Source organism: Zalophus californianus, chromosome 13 (genome assembly GCF_009762305.2).
Source record: "Zalophus californianus isolate mZalCal1 chromosome 13, mZalCal1.pri.v2, whole genome shotgun sequence".
Lineage (NCBI taxonomy): Eukaryota > Metazoa > Chordata > Mammalia > Carnivora > Otariidae > Zalophus > Zalophus californianus.
Genome location: NC_045607.1, coordinates 6,631,949 through 6,651,471, shown reverse-complemented (window position 1 = coordinate 6,651,471; position 19,523 = coordinate 6,631,949). Strand labels below are relative to the sequence as shown.

The following is a 19,523-nucleotide window of genomic DNA, read 5'->3' as shown; positions in this document are numbered from 1 at the left end:
TTTGGGGCTTTAGGGGGTCAAGGGTGGGAAGCTCGAGGCCCCGAGGGACCCCACGATTCCTGCTTGGCTATCCCCCTTCTAGAACCAGTCCTCTCCCCGGCTCCGCTGGGGAGGAGGGGGTGCTGCTGAGGGAGCCACCTTTGGCCACCTGCCTCCCCCCAGCCCCAGGGGGCTGCCTCAGGGATGTAGTGTGGTGAACGTGCTGGCCTTGTCCCTCTGGGTCCCCTAAGGCCCCCCAGCCTCGGCCCCCAGCCCCCCTCTCAGGGCTCCCAGCTCTACCCTGGGCGCATGATCGCCTCCCCTCCCCTCCTCCCCCTTCTCCTTGGCCTTTTCTCTCCCCATTCTGCTCCGGGGGCTCTACCTTCAGGATCCTCCCTCCCCAGCCGGCCCCTCCCCGGTGCCCCTCTTCCCCCGGTGTCCCCCGCCCTCTGAGGCCCTCTGCCCAGCGGCATGTCCCGATTTCCAGCTTTCTCATCCTTCCGTCTCCCTCCCGTCTCTCCTTCCCGTCCTCCCTCCCTGTTCCTGCCCACCCTGCCCACCCTGCCCACCCTAACGCGCACAAAGTCCGCAGCCCATCCTCACTGCAGCAGTGATGCAGGTGAGGGCTGGCCGCAGGAGCAGGTGGTGGGAGGGGACCCTATGCCCCTTCCCTGGGGCCCCAGCCCTGGCGGCACCTCCCGGCTCAGCCTAAGCTAAGACCAGGGTAGCACGGGATCCTAGGCCTGGTGGGCTCCAGGGTTTTGCGGCTGCCTTTTCTGAGGCCTTGGGGCAAGGGGCACCTCTGCACAGGCCAATGCTTCTGGAAGGCCGGCATCCGCAGAGTGCCCTCCTGGTCGTCATCATAGTGCAGGGACCGGCCATCGAGGGCCATCGAGGGCAGCCCTGAGGGCAGGGCAGTTGGGTCCAGGCTGGGGTAGCACAGATTGTCACAGTGAAATGGTGTGAGGTGAGAGGGGCTGTGCTGGCCACTGGGGCGGCCAGGGAGGTGCCTGGTCCTCCACGCCCTGTGGGCACCTCGGCACCATGGGGACACGGTGAGGCCTGCCGCTCACCTCCCTCGTCCCTTCTGTTCTAGGTTCACAGGAGCCTGGGCCCTGGAGTCCGACAGCTCTGCGTTCAAATCTCACTAGTTGTGCAACGCTGGGGGTAACTGACCCCCTGCCACCCCCTGCCCAGGGCTCTGCTTTAGCGTGGGGCTAACGCAGTTGCCTGCCCCGAGGGCCGCTGCGAGGGCATCTGTGGGAACTGCTGGGCCCATCCACCTGACACCCCCGTTTCTCCATTATTCCACCAACCCCAGCGGCATGTCTTCGGCCCGGAGTCCTGCTCTGCCCCCCGAGCAAGTCACTGGACCCACAGAGCCTCTGTTTCCTCCCCCATAAAAGGGGCCTAATGGGAGTAACCCCAATGGGGGTGCGGCAGCGCTGAGATCATCTGGGAATGCTAGCTCAGCTGAGGGTTTCAACGGGAGTGGTTGTTCTTAGCTGTTTTGTTTTATCTGCCGGGAGTTGTGTTTTTTAAATATGCAGCCCTGCCCTCTGCCCCACAAGAAGTGTTCAGCCTCCGGGGCCTGGAGCTCCTGGGCCCTGACCCCCCAACCCTTTGTGTGCCCAGACAGAAGATGGAGTCGTGGGGAGGAGAGAGGGATAAGGCCTGCAGGAGCTAAGCCTTCCCCCCACCATGGCTGGGGGCAGTGGCCTTAAACCTCTCCCTGGCTCCGACACAAGCCCCTGGGCATTGGGAGGTTGCTGTGCTTGTGGATCTGGCTTTGCCCCCAGATGGGCAGCTGACCAAGGAAAGGAGGGCCAAGGGCTAGGAGGAAGGGCTGAGTGTGGGAAGGAGAGGGCAGGGGGACAAAGGTTCTGAGAACCCTCTTCACTAGGGGCCTGCCCGTGACTGCCAGGAGTTGGGGGACCCCAAGACTTAAGGAGCATTCACCAGGGCTCGGTCCCCAAAGCTGGAGTTACTGTTCTAGCTCCAACAGGGAAACCCGTTCTTCCTCGGGCTGGCGGTGCCTCCTCGCCCCCATGGCACCCGTACCTCTCTCTGACTTTCCATGTATTTACAAATCTTCACCCTCCTTGATGGGAGGGACCTGGGCGTTTTCCCCACTGCCTCCCAGGACGGGTAGGAGGCACTGAGGTGTTACTAGTTGTCTGATGAGTGAGCGAGCAAGTGAATGACTTGACCGGGGCTCAGTCCTGGGGTCTGGGCCATCCCTCCCCTGGTCTCCCTTGGGGCCATGGCCTGCACACATACGTCTCCGGTTTGGCAGTCAATGCTCCCTCCATGTCCTTCCTAGAGTCCCAGGGCTGCTTGCTTCTGTGGGGCCAGCCCTCCTCACCCCTCTGCTTTGGTTTTCTTCCCCATTCACTTGCCTCTGGACCAGGTGGCCTCCTCCCGGTGGCTGGCCGTTCAGCCCCCTGGCTACTCCCTGGCCCTCTCCCCTACCGACTCTCCCACCAAGAGATCCTTTGCATTTGCCTTTCCCTCTGCTGGGAACACCATTCCTCTTGCTCTTGGCTTGGCTGCTTCTGACCTGTCTCCCTTCCTCCCAGACAGCCCCAAGCTCTCTGCAGTGTGTGCCCCTCTCCTGGCCTTGAATCAGCACACGGTCACTCTCTGCAACGGCGCTTTGCACCATCTGTGAGCATCTTGTCACCGGGCTTCTCTCTGCTCCTCACCTGCCTATCTCTTCCATAGAGAGTCAGCTCCACGCAGGCTGGGCCTGCATCTGGCTTGCTTACCATTGCCTCCCTAGTGCCTCCCCAGTGCTTCCCCAGTGCCTCCCCAGTGCTTCCCCAGTGCTTCCCCAGTGCTTCCCCAGTGCCTCCCCAGTGCTTCTCCAGTGCATAGCTTGAAAGAACCGCTACGTTATCAGAGCCTAGAGCAAGGCCCAGCATATAGTACCCACAATAGTGAATGAATGAATGAATGAATGAGCAGATGAAGGAACAATTGAACAAATGAGAAAATGAGCTTTGGAATTGGACTACCTGGATGGTATCCTTACCAGCTCCCACGCTTGGGCCAATTACTTAGCCTCTCTGGGCCTCAGTTTCTTCATCTGAGAAAGGGGGCTACCAGTAGAGTCTCCCTCTCAGGGGTTATGTGGACCAAGTAGCAGTGTGTGAGAGCCCTAAGTGTGCACTCTAGGAGTATCAGAGAAGCTTTTCAGAAATGCCAACTCTTGATTCCCCACCACACCCCCACTGCTCTTCATCTCCGGAAATGGTACCTCCCACTGTTCACGATGACGCAGTCATCCTCGACTCTTCTTCCTTCCACACCCACGGCCCATCCTTTGGCAAATCCTGATGGCTTTTCTTAAAATACACCCCACATCCAGCCATTTTTATCTCCCCACCGCTGCTGTCCCCAGCCACCACCATCTCTTGCCTCGACTCCATCAGCTTCTCTCCAGCTCCTGCAGTCTGTGTTCTGCTCGTGGAAACCAGAAATTCTTTAAAAAACACAAATCAGGGGCACCTGGGTGGCTCAGTCGGTTGGGTGTCTGCCTTTGGCTCAGGTCATGATCCCAGGGTCCTGGGATCGAGCCCCACGTCGGGCTCCCTGCTCGGCGGGGAGCCTGCTTCTCCCTCTCCCTCTGCCTGCCGCTTCCCTTGCTTGTGCTTGCTGTCAAATAAATAAATAAAATCTTAAAAAAAAAAAAAAAACCCACACAAATTAGCCCTGGGCTCGCTCTTGCCTTCTACCCTGCATTGGCTTCTAGGCCTACCTAGAATCTGAGATTTCAAGGTGACCTGTGCACTCTGCTCCCTGCCTTAGGGCTCAGGACGCGCCACCTCAGGGCCTTGGCACTTGCTGCCCCCTCCCCGCCACCCCACCCCCCACCGCCCATGCTGCGGACCTCTCCCGGAGCTCACTCCCTCACTGCACTGGGTCCATGGTCACCTCCTCACCTCAGTGAGCCCTGTTTTAGAACTCCAGACCAGCCCCTCACCCTGCTTTCCTTCCCTCTCTCACTTGTCTTCCTCCCTGGATCCTGGGATGGGCCTGTCTCTTTGCTCTTTGTCGCTCTCTTCCCTAGAACGTGAGCAGCGCAAACGTGGGAAGCCGGTCCTGCTGCCCACCGCCTCCCGGCGCACGGGACGGTGGCAAGAGCTCATGTTCCCTGACGCTCACAAGCGGACACACGGAAGAATGAGTGAGAGCTATGGCCATTATCAGTCTTCGTCTTCGAAAGCCAGAGAGAGCCAGGCTGAGAAGGGAAGTAATGTAACTCTGTCTGGTAAGGAAAACACCAGCGGCCTGACCCTGCCTGTCTTCTGCCGGAGACCAGTTGGCTTTCTGGGGTTGGGGCTGGGTCTGCCTCTGCTAGGGGCTCCCGCAGAAAGGCCAGGCTGACTCAGCTCTTGCTCTTCTGTGAGAGGGAGGAGGCAGAAGCAGAGGGAGTCCCCCTTCCTCACCCCCTGCTCCCCCTGAGCTCCCCCAGGCCTGAAGCGCCCCGGGATACAACTCTCAGCAACCAGGTCTATCCCAGGAAGCTCCTGCAGAGTTTGGGAGTCCAGGGCCGAGGCCTCATCCCATCACCATCTCTCTCTCTCCCATCTGTCACCACCACCCCCACCCCAACACCCCTCCACCAGCACCACTGTTCGGGGGCTCAGTCGTTAAGCGTCTGCCTTCGGCTCAGGTCATGGTCCCAGGGTCCTGGGATCGAGCCCCGCATCGGGCTTTCTGCTTGGTGGGAAGTCCGCTTCTCCCTCTCCCACTCCCCCTGTTTGTGTTCCCTCTCTCACTATCTCTCTCTCTGTTAAATAAATTAAAAAAAAAAAAAAGATATGTCGAAGTCCTACCCCCCACCCCACCTGAGAATGTGACCTTATTTGGAGACAGGGTCTCTACAGAGGTGATCAAATTAAGATGAGGTCATCGGCGGGGGGGGGGGGGGGCCCTCATCCAATATGACTGGTGTCCTTCTAGAAAGGGGCAGTGTGGACACCCTTGCAGAAGCCCCGAGAGAGGCCTGGAGCAGTTTCTTCCCCAGCACGTTTGACGGAACACAGCCATGCTGACATCGTATTTTGGATTTCGGGTCTCCAGAACTCTTAGACAATACATTCCAGTTGTTTTAAGCCCCATGGTTTGCGGTACGTTGTTAGGCAGCCCCAGGAAATGAATGCAGCCACCACCCGCATCACCAACACTGCCGTCATCACGGACACTGTCACGGCGGCCCCCGCGGCCACCACTCCAGCCTCCCGGCCAGCATCCCCACTGTATTGGCTTCCTGGGGCTGCAGAACAAATGACCACAACCTTGGTAGCTGAAACCAAGATTATTCTCAGACTTCTGGAGGCCAGAAGGCCAAAATCAAGGGGTCATCGGGGCTGTGTCCCTTCCCAAGACCCTGGGAAGAGTCCTTCCTTGTTTCTTCCTGTTTCGGGCGGCTCCAGGTGTTCCTTGGCTTGTGGCTGCATTCTTCCCCTCTCTGCTTCAGTCTGCACTTGACCTTCTCCCCTTGGGTGTCCCACTCTTCTGTCTCATATGAGGACACTTGTGATGGCGCTGAGGCCCCACTTGGGTAATCTAGGATGATCTCATATCAATATCCTTAACCTCATGACATCTACAGAGACCTTTTTTCCAACTCAGGTCACATTCACAGGTTCCAGGGATGTGGATGTGGACGTATCTTTTGGGGAGGGGGCCACCATTCAACCCACTACAACTACCAGCATTCCCCACCCCACCCCCCGCCGCCATCGGCATCCTTGCCAACATTAGTTAAGTACTAGTATGTACTGGTGTTAGTCCCAGGACTTTTCCTGGACCACCTTTATTCCTTAAGACAACCCAGGGCTGGTACCATCATCCCCACTTAACACACAAGACCGTGGGGGCTCAGAGAGAAAAATTCATTTGTCCCAGGTCTCACTTAGAAGTAAGTACTTGAACTTAGGCAGTCTGACTTCAGAGCCTCCTGCCCCCCAGCTCCTGAACTTCTGATCCGTACAGATAATTCCACAGAAGGATCAGAGTGGGGTAGTGAAGCACCCTAATGGAAGGCAAGAACACCTCTAACCAGTGGCAGATCTCAGTCAGGTCTCTTCCCTTCTCTGGGCCTCAGTTTGCCCACCTGTAAAACAGGGACGCAGGAGTGGTTGGTCTGCATAATCTCCAAGGTCCTCCTACCTCTGGATGATGCTGGGTGTCATCTGTCATCTCAGTCCTATTCACACACTGCCCAGGGGCAGGACTCTCACATCAGCTAAACTCTAAACCTGTGGCCAGAGATGAGTTTTGCTTGGAAGGCCAGCCCAGGGGGAGGAGTGGAGGGCGGTGCTACCTTCCCATATCATGGAGCTGGCAGTAAAGGACTGGGGAAGGACTGGGGAGTGGGGGGGGGGGGGTAACTCTCTTTTCTTGGAGCCCAAGGCTTTTGATTCATGCATTCAGGAAGGGCTCCAAAGCTGAGAACTGGTGGTTGCTGGGAACGGAGCTGAAGATAACTTTATCTTGCCTTAGTCGGGAACCGGCTTGTCCCTTTAGACTCCCGGGGAGTCTGGAGAGGCGATCCTGGGCCTGGAAAAGCCCTGGTCGATCATCTAAAGCCAAGAGACCAGGAGAGGCTGCGGTGACCAAATCCCAAGCCTTGTGTCCTTGAAAGGGGGATAAAAACACGAAATAGGTTGGGGGTGGGGGGGGGGCTCTGAAAATTAAGTTTCCAAAACCTGTTCATTAGGAGTCATTTGTTTATAAGTATAAACATCTTTTTTTTTAAATCCTTTTTATAATGTGAACTGCAGAGGCCTTTTTCCTCTGGCTTCTGTCTGGAGCACCAATTGTTTGCCTTTCAGCTAATAACGTTCAAGAGTGGGGAGTTGAGTTAGGGACAGAATTGCAAACTTTAATTAGCAGGATGAGATTAGCATCCCAGCAGGGGCTTGGGGGGTGGGGGCATCCTTCAGGCCCCTCAGATCCCTGGGGACACACCTCCCACAAACCCCCCAGCTGAAGGCTCCAGTGCGGTAAGCAGGAGCCAGGCCTGCCAGCGCGCTAAGCAGGAGCTGGGCCTGCCAGAGCTTAGACCTGCCGAGTTAATCTTCCCTTGCTGGGCGTCCAGCTGAGCCTCACCCTCTTCCAAGGCTCCCAGGCCAGCCACTGGCTTTCGTTCCCCAGCCTCTGCCGGGTTTGTCCCTGCGGGTGTCCAAGCAGAATAAAAAACTGGCTGTGTGACCTTGGGGCAGTTGCTCACCCTCTCGGGGTCCTGGAGGGAGTCTGAGTGGGGAGGCGAGGAGGTGTGTGTTGGAAGCCAAGCCCCCAGCGCGGGTGGAGGAATGGACCCTCCTCCCTGCACACCCAGGGCTCACGCACCACCAACCTGCCCTTGATCGGCTCAGGCAATGCTGAGAATTTTCTGGTCTTTATCTGGTTTAGTTTTAAGTGCTTCCAACGGCAGCCGAGCTGTCCCCAGGAAATTGGTCCACGTAGGACGGAGCCTTCCCGAGAATGAAGTCATCTGTTCCTTTTTTATTTTTTGTTGCCTTTCTCCTTCAGCACGAGTCACCCGGCCTCTGCAGTCTCTCCCCGCGCGCACACACGCCCCGCGGCGGGGGTCGGCCGGGCCGGCGGCGGAAGGGGCGAGGGGCACGACCCCCAGGGGGCCGCGTCTGCCCGGGGCGCCCCCTCGCCGCCCCCGCCTCCCGCTCCCACCCGCGACTTCCCCGGGCCCGCCCGAAAGGTGAGCTCCCGGGAGGCCGCCCGCGCTCCGGCGCGGCCCGCTCGGCAAACAATAACAGTAAATAACGCTCCCTTGTCAACGTAATAAAAACGGAAACGGTTACAATGTTTTTTAATAAGCGTCCCCCATCAATCTGCCTCTCCCTCCGCCCTCCCGCCCGGGCCGCGGGCACCGGCGGAGAGGGGCGGGGAGCAGGGGGAAGGATGGGGCGCCGGGGCGCGCGGGATGGACCGGGGTGCCGGAGGAGGACGCCGCCGGGGGGCGGGGGGAGAGCGGCAGCGCAGCAAGTGAGAGACGAGGGGGCGCGGGCGGCCGGGGTCACGCGCGCCAGCCGAGCCGGGAAGCGGCCGCGGTGAGTAACACCGTTGCCATGGCGACGTGGCCGCGAGGAACAGGAAGCGGCAGAAATAGCAGCCGCCGCAGCCCACGCCGCCCGGCCCCTCCCCCCCCGCGAGCCCGTTGCCACGGAGACCGGCTCGAGCGAGGCTGCGCGGGCGGCCGCGGCCTCCTGCGCCCCGGCCCGCGCATGCGCCCCGGGGCCTGCCCCGCGCGGGCGTCGCGGCGGCACCCGCCGCAGCCCCGGCGCCGCCCGGACCCCAAAAGCTGCTCGGCCGCCCGCTAGGGTGCGAAAAGAAAAAAAAAAAAAAAAAAGCAAAACTGTTTGTTGTCCGCCTTTGGGAGGCAGCCCCGCCTTTGTTCCTGGCCGATTCGTCGGTTTCCTGGCACTGGAGGCGGGAGCCGAGGGGGCAGGGACGTATCACTCGGCGTCCCCGATGTTTTCTGAGCGCCGGGCCGCGTCCTCCGGGTCGCCGAGGGGAGCCCGGGCCTGCCTGCCGCCCTCTCTGAGCCTGACCTCCCCGTGGGGGTGGGGACTTCTCCCAGGTGATGCCCAAGGGCCCCCCCCCTTTTTTTTCTTCGCGTACCCTTCCCCAGATTGTACCCGGCAGAGAGCACTGAGGGGGAAATGAAATCCCGCCAAACCCCGGGCTCCCTCTCCGTTTCCTGGTCGCCAGAAAACTATGAAACAGTCCACCCTCTACCCCCCAAGGAAGTTGAGGGAAACCTAAATGTTTCATAAACAAAAGCACTCTCCAACAACTTGTTTACGCGAAAGCCTGGCTGCAGCCGTGCACGTCTGAGGCTGGTGTGTGCGTGCGTGTGTGTGTATGTGTGTTGGGGCAGACACACGATCATCTCTGAGGCTGTTTGTGGAGGATTTTTTTCTTTCCAGATTTTGTTTGGTTTGTTTTTAATAAGGGTCAGAGGTCTGGGTTTCTGCGGGGAAGGGGGAAGGGTCATCTCAGATGGACAGGCCAGGGGATCCCAGGAGGACAGGTCACGGGGCCTGCGGAGCTGGGGCAGAGGCCATGAGCCAGAGCCTCCCCATCTGGCACCGCTCCTCGAAGGCAGGGGTTGTAAGTGGGCCCCTGGCCCTCGGGGCTGGTCCCCAGGGTATGGCCCGGAGCGGGCCTGGGGCCAAGGACTTTGGGACCTCTCTCCCCTGGGCAGGACAGCTGTCATTTTCCTGGCCCCTGCCGTGGTCACACTGGCCAAGAGGGAAGGCAAGCAGCGCAGCCCATGTCTCTGGGGTTTTCTCTAATGGAAACGGTGCGCTTTTGTTTTTGTAGGGGGTGGACTCAGACTTGCAGCATCCAGGCTGACCAGATGGGAATGTAGGGAGCCAGTGTGTGAGGAAGGGGGACAGTGTGTGAGGAAGCTGCTTCAAACCTCCTACTGCTCTCCTCTCCCCCTGCCCCCAGCCAGCCTGCTCCCCCCCACCCCAGGCTCCCTGCCTCCTGCTGGCTGAGGGGATCTGGCCACTCAGACCCCACAGAGCTAAGGAGAGATTGGGGGGCATGGGGTGGTGTTCCTTCCTCCCTCCTCCCGCCCCCTTTCCACATGTGGGAGAGGGTCCTCAGCCCTGAAGGGGAAGCTTCTATCTGATGTCCGGAAGACTTCAGGTCCACCCTGGCTGACTTGGCATCATAATTAGCGCTCTCCCTCTTTTAGGAGGAAATGAAGACACAGAAGTTGAGAGTGGTTGCTACAGTGAAGAGAAGACCCCACCTCTGCCCAAGGACAGTAGCTGGTGCCGAGAACCAGGGCTTCAGAACCAGAGTGTCCCGGTGATGAATCCCAGCTGGGGCCCCCCTGAAGCTTAAGCACCTGGACGGGGACAGTGCAATGCCCACCTCCCACGTTGTGATCATTCCTTGAAGTGATGTATAAAAGCTCTTAGCAGCAACTGGCATGGAGTAGGTACTCAGAACAGGGCAGCTGTTACTGGAGCTGGAAGGGGTTTACCACTCTCCCTGGTGTGACCCAGGGTTGCCACGTTGGAGGCCTGAGACTCTGGGCTTGGCTCTATCTCAGGGCAGGTCCATCTTTGTCACAGTCTCCGCCACCAACCCACAGTACAGCCCAGGGCAAGTCACTTACCTTCTTTGGGCCTCAGTTTTTCCCTCTGGTAAATGGGACAATAATCACAACAACCGCTGGTTGTGAATTACTCTGTGCCAGGCATTACACCGGAGTCTGTACATTTCCTTACCCAATTTAGGCTTCAAAACAGCCCTCCTGAGGACGACCATGATATGTACCAGGATGGTCCTGATTTCACAGGTGAGAGGACAGGGCCTCAGACAGGTGAAGCCACTTGCTGGGGAATCACAAGGCTGGAAGGTGGCACAGAACACAAGGTGGTCGAGTCCTGGACTGTCGTGCACCCCTGAGAAGAGGCATTGTGTTTGTGTCACTGTTGCTCTTACTGTGTGTCCTCTGACCTTTTCCTGGCTCAGGCCACGATCCCCTCTGCATTTACCTCCTTGGGTTCAACCATTCTGGACTCTTCGGAAACTGGCAGAGACCCAGCTCCCTTAGTGAAAGATCTCAGGGGCACATGGGGGGGGGGGGGCGGCTCAAGGAGAGCCAGGTGGGCCCCACTCAGTCTCTGCCACCAACCTGGCAGCCCCCCGACAGCTCTCCCAGCCCCCTTGTCCCTTCCTGCCACTTATGCCGAAGGGTTGGGGTCCCTAACACACCCAGGTGGACGTGTGGCATCCAGATGGTGCAGTTAATTGCGCTGGAAACTGTAAATCTCTGTTATTATCCAGCTCCCCCTCTGCTCTGCTGTGCTGTCACCTCAAGGCGCTGCCGGCGGGGGGTGGGGGGGCGGGGGGCGACTGGAGATGGAAGAGGCCCCTCTCCAGCCCCACCCACCCGGCGCAGGCTTTGTTCCTGCTCAGCAGCCAGGGAGGAAATTGCCCAGTGGTGACGTCCAGTGCCTACGTCTGAATCCTGGCCCTGGCCCCTCCCGGCTGTGTGGCTGTGTGACTTAATCTCCCTGTTATTCTCAGTTTGCTCATCCATAAATTAGGGAGGGTTACCGCACCTGCCTATCCTAAGAGGGTCAGGTGGCTGATGTGGGTGTGTGTTCCGCCCTGCCTGGCTCCAGAGGGTCCTCAGGATGTTACTGGTTATGGCAAGTGTCTCCTCTGTGCTGAGTGATATAATGCGTTCGCTCAGTGAATTCTCAAACAAGCACATTATTAGCCCATTTTACACGTGAGGGAGCGTCAACTCAGAGAAGGCAAGTGAGCGGCCAAAGGCCACACAGCCAATTAGCAGAGGAACTAGGATTAAAGCAGGCAGACCTGTGTGGCCCTGAAGCCCTCGCTGTGACCTAGGTTCCTAGCCCCCTGCCCCCACTGGAGCCCGTCTGGGGCTCTAAACCAAGGTCTGCGGTGATAGCATCATCAGCCCTGCCCAGAGCTGGCTTCTATAACCCAGGTCTGAAAGGCACTGGGTTAATCCGTCCTTAATAAAGCCAGCAGAGGCGTCTATATCTTTCCGGGGCAGGGGCCAAGGGGCCAGGTGCAGCAGATGTGTCCTAATGAAAATGCTGGGGAGGGGGGAGATCCTTGGGGTGACCTGCCTGCTCACATCTCAGATTTCATCCTCTATTCCTCCCTGCCCGTGTCACTGGATGCCTCCCAGTGCAGGGGACAGTCACCCATCCATCCATCCATCCATCCATCCATCCATTCATCCATCCATCCACTCATTTACTCACTCATGTCTTCCTTCCCTTACATCCATCCATCCAGTGTTTATTGAGCACCCCTCTGGAGCCAGATTTTACCTTAGGTGCCTGGGGTCCCTCCCTCCAAGGCCTTCGCATTCTAAAAAAAGCACTAAATAAACAACTAACTATGCATTTACAGGATGCGGGGAGAGAGGACATCTTGGGGGCTCTGACACTGGACTGTGCAGACCCACCTCAGCCAAGCTCTCTAGACGACACCCCCTCCCGGCCGACATGTACAAAGAAGGGGGTGCACTGTGTCTCCCCTGCGATTCTAAAATTTCAAGTAGGGTGAAGAAGCTCCTAATCAACCCACTGCCACCTTAGTCCCTGGGATCTGCCCTCGACACCTGTGATGTCCCCAGTTGAGGCCCAGGTCCAGTCCAGCTGGCCCAGATGGTAAACAACAAGCTGAGATGGGGTCAGGGGCAGAGCGCTGGGCCAGGAGGCAGGGTCAGGTCCTGACTGTGTCACGCGGTGTGTGGCCCCAGGGACATGACCTCCCAGAGTGGTCCTTCAGCTCTGCTGAAATGCCTTGGAGACCGCAGGAAACTTCAGCCACTGGGACATTACTGTTATTGTTGTTGTCATGTTGTTACTACAAAGGAAGCAGGTCTAGAGTGACTGGCTTTGGCCGGTGCTGTTCATTCAGTGGTTACCATTTGCTCCTTCCCTCACTCAGCAAATGTTTATTCCTGTGACCTGCACCGTGTGCTGGGCTCCTGGCCAGGGCCGAGATCAGACTAGATCTGAAGTCTGGGGAGAGTGGTGAACAGGTGTCACCTCAATCACCAGCTTTCAGTGGGTGAAGGCTGTATTGAGAAGCGTGTATTGAGAAGGATTCCGAGGCTGCCTCTGGGCTGAGAGAGTGCTGTGATCAATTAGTAATGTCTGCCACGAACACAGGAAGGGGAGCATCAGCCAATGCTTTTGCCAGTCTTAACACGGAAGAGCAGGAAGGACCTCAGACAGGAGACCCTTGTGACCGTGGCTGGCCTGCTACATGAACTTGGGCAAGTCATTGCCCTACTGCCCACCTCTACCACTCTGTGAGGCACAGAGGCTGACGTGGGATTCTGCATATTTAGAGGCAGGAGGAGCTACAGCAGGAGAGCCCAGACTTCCTGTTTTAACCTGGGCTGCTGTAGCCTCACGTGAGGACCAAATGTGATGTGCCCTGTGTGAAAACACACAGCGCTCAGTAAACATGTGGGGCAGGGACAAGGAAAGACCAGGATCTTGGAGCTGTGGCAAGAACACAGGAATTCCAGGTCCCCAGCTGCTCTGCGGACCTTCCATGTCTGGGCCTCAGCTTCTCCGTCTGTACAATGGGGTAGTTAGAGAATGGACATGCTGGGGAGTCTCCCACACCTGCTGTCTTGTGCGGCCTACAGTGCTGAGGCAGCTGGAGGCTGAGAAAGGGGCACAGGGCTGCCACAGCGCCCCACGGGGAGACCACCTCTGCTGGCTTTGGAGGGTCGTTCAGCTTCACTGGGAGGTCACATCCCACGCACTCCCCCTGGAGGCTATCCCAGAGCAAGGCAGGCAAGAGGGAAGAGAGTGGGCAACATGGGGGCCCCAGGAAGGGCCAGAGGGGCTGAGCCCCCTGACCGGGGGCAGGGGGAGTCTGGGTTCTGCGGAGGCCCTGGAAGGGAGGGCCCCCACAGCCCAAGGGCTGGAACCTAGGGACAGTGGGCTGGGGCAGAAGACTCAGGCCAAACCTTGGTGTTCAGCAAAGAGCAGAAGGAAAACAAGAACAGATCCAGGCTGGGGAACCTGGAATGGCCAGTGGACCTGGAAAACGGACGTGCCAAGTCTCCACGAGCCTGACTTAGGGGTTCAGGGCACTGTGACTGTGCTACCCATCTCCCTTAAAAAATTCTTCGGGGCTCTCAGTGCCCTTAAGAGGAAGTCCAAAGCCCTTAGAGGCAGCACATGCTGCTGGGTCACAGTTAGGAGCCTGAGTCCGAGTACCAGCCTGGCCACTGTCAGCTGTGTGACCACCAGCAGCTTACCTGAACTCTCTGGGCCTCAGTTCCTCATCCGTCAACAGGGATGATAACAGTAGCCATCTGATGGGCTCGTTGGCGGGTTCAGTGAGCCCTAGTGCCTGAGGCAGGTTTAGCACGGTGCTGGACACACCGAAAACGTTCAGTAGTGGGGTGGCTACTCTTATGATTCTTTTATTGTGTCTAAACTTGGCAGAGCACGAGGCGGAAGGCCTTGAGCACTTGAACCCCAGTTGGCCGCTCCTGTCTCGTCAGCTCCACCCATATGACTGCGCTTGGACCACACCAGGCTGCTTTCTCCCCCTCCCCTGCAGAAAACCTTGTTCACTCGTGCCACGGGGCCTTTGCTTGTGCTGCGCCCTCTGCCAGGAATGCCCTCGGCTCTCCACACTGCCTTCAGACCCTGGTCAGTCGTGGCTCTGGGAACCACCCTCCTGACAAGTCGCTTTCAGAGTTCTGTGCTCACAGAGCCAAGTGGCAGTTGTCCTGGTGTGGCATCCATGTTTACCTCCTGTCTGATTCTCCTACTTCAGGGTGACTTCTCAGGCACAAGAGCCATGGCTGGTCCGTTTTCCTGTCCTCGGTGCCCAGCACTGTGCCTGTCACACAGGTGTTCCTTAGAGTGGGCTGGAGGTTCGGAGCCCTCCTTCCCCAAGCAGGGAGCGAGCACAGCAGACAGACGGCTCCCACTCCTGCCCGCCTTCCTTATCAAGGAGAAACAGGACGCCTCAGTGCTTCTGATGATTCCCGGGGGAGAAGCTTCTGTGAAATGCTGGGGTTTCTAAGTTAGAGCTCAGCGGGAGGGGGAGGCATGGGGGCTCCATGGAAGGTCAGAGGGGCCCCCCACCATCTGCTCCCCCCAGCCCCCACACTTCCCCTAGCCCCTCCCCTGCATACCTCCCCTGCCTTCTCCTCCTGGCCTGGGCAGAGTGCTGATCTCGGGTATCCGGTGAGGAACAGAGAGCAGGGGGTAGGTGGGCCGCAGATTCCCAGATCCTATGGGAGCTGCTGGGGTCAGAGAGGATGTCCCTGGCACTGCCTTGTGAGCAGTCTGCAGTGTGGGGACAGCCAGGGTTGGTGGCTGTGGCCCTGTCGGGCTCGCTGTGAGGCAGCCATGTCCCCCGTCCCAGCAGAGGGACAGATATTGCTACCGGCGGGCTGGATGCTCTGCTCCCAGCCATCTGCCCCGGAACGAGGGTCCCTGCAGGATGCTCCAGTTGAATAGAGTCCTGGGGAGTATTGAGTTCAGCCCTTTCATTTGGCAGATGAGCAAGCTGAAGCCCCCCGCCCCCCCCCCCCGCCCCAGGGAAAGGGGCGTGTTCAAGGTCACGTGGTAAACTCAGTGTTCTTTTCTGTAGCTGGCTGCCCCCCAGGAGAGGAGAAGACCCATAGACCTTGGCTTTGACCTTGAGGAAATGGAAAATTGGACCTTAAAGACAGCAGACTACCATGGCTACGCTGTGGGCAGGCTGTGTGACCTCGGGCATGTTCTCTAACCTCTCTGAGCCTCATGCCCTGCTGAGGATTCCGTGAGATCACAACTGTACCGTGCCGAGAAGACCTCCTGGCCTGCACCAGACTCTGTGAGTGGACCTTTCTTATGACGAGGGAGCTGGTGAGCCTCCCCTTGAACAAACACAACCGACGAACTCTGTTCTCATGTGGACATGGCAATGGCCCTTCCCTTTTAAAGCTGTGGTGAAATCCTCCATGTTGTAAAAGGAACACTTGCAGGCTTATCTGGGTACAGGCGGGGGGACCAGGGGAACATCCTGCTCTGCTCTTAGAAGCTGTGACCGCAGGAGAGGGACTTGGGGCTCTGGGCCTCAGCTTGCTCATCTGCAAAGTGGGGACACTGGCCCGCCCCTCCCAGGGCCACTGTGGGGCTCAGTGAGAGAAATTAAGGGTGCAGGACCTGGTGACCACGGCCTGGAACCCCATCTTTTTCACAAACTAAGGATGCCTGTTACGGAGAAAGTGCTCGCTTCTTGATTGTGGGGTTGGCCCAGGAGACTGGGTCTCCACCCTACGCTTCCTGGGAGAAATACAGTCTAGAGCTCTGGGGTTGAGCAAGCCCAGTTCCTTGGACCGGGAAGCCCCGCCCAGCGGCCCCTCCTGCCACAGCCTGGTCACCAGTCACCACTGGTCCTGGCTTCCTCCCCACCCCCTGGAAGTGCGTGATCTGTGGCTCCTCCCGCCCCTTCCCTGCAGGCGCTGCCTGGCTGCCCTTTTCTGAGGGGCTGGAGGGGGGTTGGGGGTGCACATTATCCAGGCTCTGGTTCCCTGGCAGCTCCGAAAATTAATTGGCCTTTAATGTGGCAGAGTATTTATTTTAATTAGCAGGAAATTGACTAATTTCTTAATAAGGGGCTTTATGGAAGCTCCACATTTGGGCTGGGTGGTCCGTATGAGTTGGGGGGATTTGGTTGAGCGGGACTAGTGAGAGCCCGCTGGTGAGGAGCCCCCTGCCTGGGGGTTCAGTCAGGAGGTGGTGAGAGGAGAGGACTCTGGTCCAGGGGACCCACAGAAGGCCAGGTGACTTGGCTACAGGCCTGTCAGGGTCTGACAGCCTTGAATTCTGCCTTTGACCTTGGTTTATTGGGGTCCTGGGAATAGATCACTGATCCCCAGGTATGGCTGTGCCTCTTGGCTTTCACAACACCCGCTCCCCATTTGAGGAACTGACAGAGTAAATCAGCAGGGATTTCTTAAAGGACCTTTTCTTTGGTCTGATGGCATCACTGAGGTCCCCCTAGCCTGTGTGGCACCCTGGCCATGATACCCCACTTTACAAATGTGGGAGCGGAGGCTGAGAGGGGCACTGTGTTTTGCCTCAGCTTCCCAGATAGCCCCCACTCACCCCCACCCCTACCCCGTGATGGCCCCACAGGAGGCTGCCCTGAACTCCCTGGAGCTCAGGGGCCCCATCCAGCTCTGAAGCACCCTGCACCTTTCCTTCGGGGCCTTACTGACAGTGATAATGACCGTGTCCAGTGTGCTACCTGGACTGTCAGTCCCCTGAGGGCAGGTACTGAGTCTGTGTGCTCAGCTTCATACCCCAAACCAGGCACGGGGAAGGTGCCCATTGTGTGTTAAGTGAGGGAATGATGGAGTCAGAAAACAACCAGCCATGCCACCTAGTCAAGAACTGTGGCCGCCCCTCTGCGTTGCAGTGTCCTCATGACTTTATACCTTAAAGTCCTGTTGGGGGGGACTCGCCCTCTCACCCTGACTGCCTAACTCACCCTCAGGGAATGACCTCCCCCCCTCTCATTTCCTAGGGGTCTGGTTGTGAAGCAACCTGCAGGAGCAGGCGTGCACACCCGGCCGGTTTGGATAAAGGGGAGGAGGAAGCTTATTCCCTCACCAGCCTGGATCCAGAAGGGGCTGGGCTGAGTGGTCTCCCAGCGCCTCAGCCTCTGGGCCCCAGGGGGGCCGAGCTGCCCACTGCTGTCAGATCTGGTGGCCTCGCTGAAGGGATCCTCTCTAGGGATCTGCTCCAGCCACTAGCTGGGGAGAATGAAGCCATGACCTCCCTGTCCCCTCCCAGGAAATCCATCCCCATGCCTCCTACTGGCCCAGGCCCCACTGAGCTGCGCAGTCCAGAGACATCCCTGTGCCCCTCAGCCCCTCTGCCTGGACTCGGACCCACGAGGTTCCCCATTGATTTCTTTAAAACCATTTACACAGTGCCTTCTCTGAGCCAGGAATTGTTCTAAGCACGTTAGAGATATTTATTCTCAGTATGAAGTAGGTGCCATCATGTCCCCATTTAACAGACAGGGAAACTGAGGCACAGAGGACATGTGACCGACCCACTTCCCCTCAGGCTCTCACTGCCGCCTTCTGGGGTGATGAAGTTAGTTTCTGCAGGCTTCTTGGGTGTTTTCTGTGTCCCACTCGCCAGGTTGCATCTAGCCCGCGTGCCTTTGTGCGCACAGGTTCCCTCCCCCACCCCGCCTGATGCTGGCAGGAGGGATGGCGGGGGGCAGACGGTGGCACAGCGGTCCCTGGCACGCTAGAGGCAGCAAGCACGGGGCCCCTGGCACCCGCCACACCTGGCCTTGATTTGGATTGGCCATGTGCAGCTGTGCAGTCCTGGGCACGTGGTTTCACATCTCTTCACCAGCCTCCTGAGAATGGGGAGCAAAGCTATTGTTCCAAAGGTTGTAACAAGAAATAAACAAGCAGACCTGTGTCAAGGGCCCAGCATGGTGGCCAGGAGCAATTTGGGATGAATAAAGTTCATATTCTCTCCTGTTCCTCCCCAACTTGTCCTTCAAAGCCCAGTTTTCCCAGAAGCCTTTGCCCCCTTTCCAGGGCAGAGTCCCCAGTGGCACGTGTCCCCAGAGCAATTTCTGTCTGTGTCACTGAGCCTGGTGCCTGGTCATGTGCACTGTGGCCCCTGGACCCTCGGCGCCCCTGGACCCTCGGCGCCCCAGGCAGAGGGGAGCCCAGGCCAGAGGAAGGCAGGGACCCTGCTGGGATAGAGCCAGCATTCTGTGCTCATTCACTGGTGAGAATTGAGCACACTAATTGAGCACCTACTGTGTGCCAGACACTGAGAATGAGACAGCCTCCAGGAACCACCCCCCATGGGGGTGAGGGAGAGGCAGACAAGTGAACTGGCCACCTTGACTCGGGGGTCATCGGGGCTGGGATCAGCGGAGGTGGGGGGCTGACCCAGCTGGAGAGTCAGGAGGCTTCGGGAAGAAGTGACATCCAAACTGAGGCTGGTGCCTGGAGGGAGGCATGTGAGTGGGGTGCATTCCAGGCAGAGGGGGCGTGAGGCAAGTGTGGCCCTCAGGAGACGATGTGGGTCATGGTCATGGTCATGAGTCCCTCTGGGTGCCAGTGCTGACAAAGGTGAACAAAAAAAGCTGGTCTTTGACACTCCCCCACCCCATTACATCCCAGTGCTGGATGGAGAAGAGCAAACACCCACCAAGTAATCAAAGAAAAAAACGAGATCATCACAGAGGGGAAGAGTGAGTGAAGCCACTGAATTGGGGAGGTGGGGAGAGGAAGATGAAGTGGCAGCCGGAGCTGGGACTTTCTCCCAGGGTTGGTGGGAGCCGCGGAGGCTGGAGCAGGGAGCAGCAGGAGTGCAGAGCCTTTTCCACGACTCCGAGCGCCAGATGCAGTAGGAGGAAAGACCCAAGGCAGGGCTGATGGAGTATCCAGGCAAGGGATAGTGGCTTGGGTCAGGCTGGCGGCCATGGGACTGAGACAGAAGAGGGTGGATCTGATAATGCTCTAGGAGGTGAAGGGGCAGGTGTGAGGATTATAGCTGGGAGGGCTGGGGATGAGGCTGACCTCGGATTTCTAGACCAGGCCTTGGGGTGACAATGATGCCATTTGCTGGCATGGAGAGCCTAGGGACGTTGATGAGCTCAGCTTGAGCTTGTCCAGGGTCAGGTGCAGGAGACAATCTTCATGGGAAGCATCCAAGACCAGGGCGGAGGCGGGGCCTGCAGCCGTCGGGGTGGTTGGGGGAGCAGCCCGAGGGTCCTGCCAGATTCTGCCTTTCTCAAAGGAAAATTTATGTCATTCATCCCTTCTGGTGTTTCTGACTCATCCCAGAGCGTCTGCAACATAAAACATTCTAGAATCTTGAAGACTTTTCCTCCGGGTTTTCCGAGTCCTTCAAAGTGCCCTTCCTTGCTCACACATTCCTTCCATTGGGACGTATGGGTCAAAGGCTCCGATTCAGGAAGGAGAG

General features: G+C 58.2%; 1 long non-coding RNA gene across 1 annotated transcript; it reads right to left on the bottom strand.

The window, feature by feature from the left end:
• Positions 1–5,777: 5,777 nt before the first annotated feature.
• On the bottom strand, positions 5,778–7,736 carry LOC113934565. The gene is made up of 3 exons (XR_003523732.2): positions 7,349–7,736; positions 7,102–7,164; positions 5,778–6,626 (listed from the first exon to the last, which is right to left on the bottom strand). It is a non-coding gene; the product is annotated as an uncharacterized LOC113934565 (long non-coding RNA).
• Between the last annotated feature and the right edge of the window lie 11,787 nt (positions 7,737–19,523).